At 54.3% G+C, this 6,648-nt stretch overlaps 1 long non-coding RNA gene across 1 annotated transcript; it reads right to left on the bottom strand.

The window, feature by feature from the left end:
- Window positions 1–2,429: 2,429 nt before the first annotated feature.
- LOC118662611 lies at window positions 2,430–5,742 on the bottom strand. The gene is made up of 3 exons (XR_004969808.1): window positions 5,626–5,742; window positions 3,815–3,909; window positions 2,430–2,885 (listed from the first exon to the last, which is right to left on the bottom strand). It is a non-coding gene; the product is annotated as an uncharacterized LOC118662611 (long non-coding RNA).
- Between the last annotated feature and the right edge of the window lie 906 nt (window positions 5,743–6,648).

A 6,648-nucleotide genomic window follows, 5' to 3' on the forward strand; every position in this document is an offset into this window, starting at 1 on the left:
GCCCACCCAGACCTGCTGAGAGGAAACTAGCAGAGGGACTTAACCGCCCACTTTTTAGCAAGTCCTCAGGGGCGTCAGTTTCACACACTCAGACTTTGTGAAGGACAGCAGGGCACGGGTAAAGGGTTTTAATCGAGGCAGCCAGGGGGTCAGATCTTCCGGAAGCCCTCTTCGGTCTTGTAGAGCTTTCTAGGTGCGTGTTCCTTTGCTCAGGGAGGGAAGATGGTATGAAGGCAGGATTGCCGGGTAACACATAGGACAGGATGCTCAGTAGAATTAGAATTTCAGAAAAACAACAAATGCTGTTTCAGTCTAAATATGTCCCATACATAGTATGTGTTGTGTTTCATCTGGCAACCCTGCCACAACCTCCGAATTCAGTCCTCTTCTCCCTCCCCTCTCCCCACCCTAGCGCCCGGGGCTGGTTGGGTAATGATTCGTTTCCTGGGAATCTTCTGGAAGTGGGGTGTCCACTTTGAATTGTGCCCATTACTGGGGGCATCTTCACTTCTCAGCTTCTAGGAAGTGACTCATGCTGAACTGATTAGTTTCAGAAAAAATAAAAATGAAAATGACCAATAAAAATGTTGGTGCCTGGGCTGCGCTGGATTGACAGCTTTCTGCTGGGCCGACCCCACCAGCCCTTCTCGCCGGCTGGCACTGTGGGGTGCTGACGCAGCCCTTGCTTACGGAGGCTGGCCTCCTTGCAAACCCATCCCGGCAGTGGGCACGTGCAGTCCGTCACTGTGATCTTTGTTTGCTACCCGTCGGCCAAGCTAGATCTAGCCATTGCTTCACAACAGCAGGGTGTTTACCTGTTGTCCAGGTAAAGGCCGACCTGGGCTCTCGTTCATCCCAGGGCTCACTCTCATCGGCACGATTCCATAAAGGTTTGGTAGAAGGGACGGACACTGAACTTGCCTTCCCCTCTTCCTGGCTGGGGGAGCTTTCGCCAGTTCCTCTGTTCCCCACAGTCTCAGCTTCCTGTTCTGTGAAGTGGGCACAATAAGAAACCTGGCCCCTTTTCCCCAACCTTGCTGTGAGGTCTGCATAAAGGAGTGCCATTGTGTGGGAGGGGCGTGGCGGTGGGGCCCTCCTTCCTTGAGGGCAGGTCACAGCCAAGCACCCAGACCACTGGCTGAAACAATGCAGATCTGAAAACAGGGTTTGGGGACGTGCTGGTAAAACCCAGGAACCCCAAAAGCTGTTCTGGTTTCCACAGCAGGAGGGGGAGGAGGGAAAAGGGAGCAACTTTAGCAAGAAACAGATAAAGTCTGGTTTCCGTGCTTTTGAAGATCTAAGTAGATTCACCTTTTCTTGTAGTTGGCAGTTTGTTTTCATGCACTTTACGTTCAGTATCTCTTAGGGGCTCAGGGTTTTGAACCTGCCGATGTTTCCAAACCCACCTTGTGCTCCACCTTCAGCTGCGAATCCCTTCCCTCTGCGTTGATTTAATGTCACTGCCCCCGCACCTTGCATATGGAATATACATTCTGCTCTTTGAAAGCAAAATGAGCAATATATATATATATATATATATATATATATATATATATACATACACATATATATATATGCCAAGCAACCAGAACGCCGGAACGACCAGTAGTTATGACACACAGTGCGGCCAGCCAACCGACCCGATGAGGGGGGTCCCAATTGCCCCCCCCCCCCAATGAGGGGTGGGGCCGGCTAGCCAACTACCCACAGCCCCACCCCCTGGCCGGCCCCACCCCCGATGAGCCCCCATGGGGTGGGTGGGCCAGACCCCACCTATGCACGAATTTGTGCACCAGGCCTCTAGTCGTTTATAAGAGGAGTAGCCTATGCTGGAAGCCAAAGAGCAATACACGAGAACAGAAATCGCTCGGATTCAGGCCACTCAAAGAGACACTCATTCTTTTAAAATAACATTTTTGTTCCTGATTATTATCTGAAGTTCAAGGTTATTGAAGTGGAACTTTGGAAAATAAAGATATAACAAAGGAAAGAAAATTCCGCTACCCGGGGATAATGCCCATTACTATTTCAGCACAGTTCCTTCCATTCTCTCTCCACATCTGAGATGGAACTATACAAACGCCTCTCATTACTCACAGCTTCGAAGGCAGGTTTTAATCATCTCCTTTCCAACCAGGAGGATTTTCCCATGCCCTTTTGTCCTGGGACACAATCGCTGCTGTGGTTGCACCAGGCCGGTTCCTTCCTGTGGTTTGGCCGTCGTGCCAGCCTCCACATTGTCGAGCACTTAGCTTGCTTGTAGCTTCCCACCCCCACAGACACTCACCGAGTCCCGGCCACTCATCGGCACCCACGTTCCTGACGATAGCCCAGGACAGACTTGTCAGACACCTGAGTCTTCAGAGAATGAGTGCATTTATTTTAAAGTTAAAAGGAATTAAACGTGAATCTTCTAATTCTGTGTGGATGCCTGCAGAGCTAACTGGAGTCCCCGGGGTGGAGGAGAGGAGGGGATAGAGGAGAACAGCGTTGCGAGTCTCTCTGAAATTCGACGGTTAACAGCCCTGTGGGAGTTGTTGGAAGTCACCCTCAGGAAAGAGGAAGGGGATTTGGTTCTACCTGAAACACCTGTGCACAGTTCACGCTTCCAACACAAACATTGGAGCCATGAAACCACAACCCGCCCAGCCGTCGGTGCCTCGCACGGAAACAAGGCAGCGAGCTCGCCAGAGATCCTCCCGGGACCGTGGACTCTGTTCCCAGAAAGATATGCTTGCAAAACGTCGGCCTGGAGCTTCCCGACTGTGTCCGCTGTGCCGGCTCCACGCCCACTGCCTGGAGCCAAGCGCCGGCCCGCCCGCCAGCTGGAATCTGGAGTGGGTTGAGCCGCTGATCTTTATCTCGCAGGAATAATGCCAGGCTCCCTGGGATGAAAGGGAAGCGCGGGGGTGAAACTGCTGACACGGGAGCGTGGCGTGGTCCTGCCCCAGCATGCAGCTCCCGGCCCAGGACCCCCAGCTCAGAGCACCTGGGCCTTTCCGACGATGCCCGACTCCAGACACCGTTCTCATGCCCCGTGCCACCTCCACGCCCACCCCTGAGACACAGCAGCTTAGCACGTGCCCCACACCCCAGGACCCTCCGCCTGCCTCGGGTGGCCTGGCCTCTCCGAGCATTCCTACCCATTTCGGAGGGCCCACGAGAGGACGAAGCGGGTTCGGGCATCCGCAGCACCAACAGGCCTGCCAGGGAGTCATTGTGTGAGTCCCAGGGGGCAGGCTCTGTCCCGTTGGCCGCCACAGCATGCCGGGTGCTGAGAGCAGTGGAAGTGTGCGCTGAATGCGGGCACCCAGCTCACAGCGCCCACAGTCTGAGCACAGGGCCCGGCGCGCCCTGCGCGTTGGCCTCCCGCAGGTCTCCGGGTCCGTTAGAGACCAGAGATGAGCTGCTGTTTGCTGCATGCTCCGAAGAGAGCCCGAATGTCTCCCTTCCCACCCCCTGCAGCAGGCCCTAGTTCCCGAGTCTGAGCACTTCCCCTGGCTCAGCCCTGCAGGGATGGACGCTGGGAGCCTCACTGGCCTCAGTTCTCTAGAGAGCCCCTCTCCTTGCAGGCGACGAGCATACAGGACCGATGGCATGTAGGCAGTGCAGTGGGTCAAGCAGACAGGCATGGGGACGGCCGCATGGCGCTGGGTGAAGGCAGGCATTCACTTACCAGACCTTGTAGTTACGATAAGGAGGACCAAACACAGAGGATTGTGGGTGTATTTAATACTGAGGTATGTTTAACACTTTCCACTCAAACCCTGTCACCTTTTAAAGGAAAACTGTGAACTTACGTCCATAAATGTACCGGGTTTATGTCAGAGTTTATGACTGGCATGACAACGCACGATCCCTGAGCGAGAATTTTGCTGGAGATGTCTTCATATTCTTCATTGTCACCATCTTAAAAAAAAAAAAGACTTTCAATGAGTAAGGAATGAAATCTTAAAAAACCAATTAAAAACCAATATTCAAAACAGGAAGAAAACAACAACAGGTGAGATTACATTTAAAGAATTCCAGGCCTGGCCAGCGCGGCCGGTGGAAGCGCTGCCCAGAGCACGGGAGGCCGAGGGCGTGGTTCCCTGTCAGGGCACAAAACTAGGCTTCGGGCTCAATCCCTGGTTGGGAGGCAACTGATCCGTGATCATCTCTCTCACATCCACCGTTTTCTCTCTCTCCCTCCCCCCCCCTCCCTAAAAAATTCAATAATAACAAAAAAAATAATTCTAAGATGTTTTTAAAGTGACAGCTGTGAAATACGACATTTTCCTAGGTTGGTCTGAAGCAGTTCCCCACGGGACTGACCTTTCCTCTATCTGTTCCAAATGAGATTAAGGTTCTAATTTTCGGAAGGCGCAGTTACCCTGCAGCAGCTCGGACGGGATTCCTGGCCGCCAGAGCTCACAGGCTGCGGCTGCCCCAGCCTCCTGCCCCATGGGAGTTGAGAGGTTGTGCTCTGGGGGCTTTGGAAGTCATTGCGCTGACCTTGGCTGTCACCCTGAGCCAGAAGGAGCCATTCGGGGGTTCCAGCGAGTGACCTGGTCCGATCTAGGTGTCAACAGCGCCCTCTGGTTGCTGTGCTTGGAACAGAAGGCACAGGGGCCAGGGTAGCAGCAGAGAGAACAGGGAGTGTGTGTGTGTGGGGGGGGGGGGGGGGGGGGGGGGCATGCCTAGGTGAGAGGAGGGTGGCCTGGGAGAGGTGACAGGACATCAGAACCGCTCCCTACCTGTGATCTCATCTCACACCTGGGAGCCAGACTAAAGAAATAGCTCCCAAGCCCCACAAAACTCAAACTAGATCTAAAAAGGGTGGGTGAGCTCCAGAAGGGATCAGATGAAAATGCCAGCATTATGACATAAAGAAAACATTGGGGTGCAATATCCACATCCCATAATAGGGGCCTCGCCAGGTAAAGTTGAGGGTGTGGAGCCGGCAAAGGGCAGCCTGTTGGTCGCTGTGTCCCCCATGCCTGGCAGGGGCTCCATCACTGTGTGTCACCTGGCCAATCACAGAGGCAGTGTGCTCCGTGCCAGGGCAGGTGGGTAGAGCATCTGGACAATATGTCCTCACGAAGGAGACACCTGGGAGGCACAGCAGCTTGGGGTCCCCAGCGAGCAGGGCAGCCTCGGGGAGGCAGGGGCTGGCCGAGTCTGCACCCAGTGGGCAGGGGCCTGAGCAGGGGGTCAGCAGTAGGCATCGCCTTTCTACAGGCCTGGCCCCTGGAGTTGCAGGGTCTCTCCCCCCCCAGCCCTCCTCCTGCTCCCCCCCCCCGCTCCCCCCCCCTCCCCCCACACACACACCCTTTCCCAGCCCATCCTGTAAAATTACAGTCAGCAGTTTCATTATGGCTCACACAGAAGAGGTGGGTACAGGGCTCCGGGCTGGCCTACCTCCCAGTGGGCGAGAGGTGTTTCCAATAAATTTCGGCGTTTTTAATGAGTTCTTTACAACTGCTAAATGGTTAAACCCAAGATTGACAAGAGTAACTGGGAGCCCCAAATCTTGGCAGCAAATGAGAGGCGCCTGGCCCCGCCCTGCCATCCCAGTCGGCAAACCATGGCAGCAAAGCACAGGTGAGCGCTGGCGGAGCAGGCGACTGTGCGGTGAATTCATACCCAGTCGGCAGCCCTGGGCTTCGTCGCTTCCTGGGAGACCTCACTTCCTTTTCCTTCGGTTCTGATGCAGATGTGCATGGGGAGCGACCTGCCTAACGTGCAACAGCCGGACACTGGAGACCAGGAGACCCACTGCCCCGGGGGGGGGGGGGGGGCACGCCGGCCTTGCTGGGCCACCAGACAGAGTGGGTCAAGTGCAGGGTGCCCAGGTGCTGTGAGTGTCAGATAAGCAGCAAGTGGTTTAGTATAAGTGTGTCCCAAATATTGCACGGGGAACGGTTACACTCAGGAAAGTGACTCACTGTTTATCGGAAAGTCAAGTTTCGTTGTGCGTCTATATTTCATCTGGAATCCTACTCCCAGGATGAGACCTATGTGAAAATATTTATACCCGGGGAACAAGCCAAGCAATGATCACGTGACCTTCCTCGTCGCGATTCAGGGGTGGGAAGACTTGGAGGGAGCCTGCCCTGTGAGCCTGGGCAGACAGAGGGTCCCCTGGTGGCTGAGTGGGGGTTGTGGAGTCTGGATCCGAGTCCTGCTGCTGTGACTCTCCCGCTGGGTGATCTTGGGGAGTTATCTAACCTCTGTGAGCCTCAGTCTCTCCCCTGTGAAATGGGCACGATGATAGGGCATTTGAAAATGTCATGATATGCTTCATAGGAAGCAGTTAGCAGGCATCAAGCACACGTACCTGAGAATTATTTTGTTAAACTTCATTCCTATGGAATCCATACCAAACCCTTCGATTGTCTTCAGTTTAACGGTCAAGATCCAAGTGCCTGTGTCAGAAAAACCATGGCCACTGGGCAATGGCACAACCCCAAAAGGTTAGGCCTTTGGCTCTCAAAGTCAGGGGATTAACTCGAAAGGCACATGAAAAAGGACAAACCATCTGGTAGAGGCAGCATTCCTGGGCTGAGACTCTGGTGGGAGGTACTCTTGACTGACCCCCAGGACACGTCCCACCAGGACCCGTGGCCGATTCCATTCCACAACTGTCCCTTGATCTCCCCATGGCTC

The sequence above is a fragment of the Myotis myotis genome, unplaced genomic scaffold, assembly GCF_014108235.1.
Source record: "Myotis myotis isolate mMyoMyo1 unplaced genomic scaffold, mMyoMyo1.p scaffold_m19_p_9, whole genome shotgun sequence".
In the NCBI taxonomy this organism is placed as follows: domain Eukaryota; kingdom Metazoa; phylum Chordata; class Mammalia; order Chiroptera; family Vespertilionidae; genus Myotis; species Myotis myotis.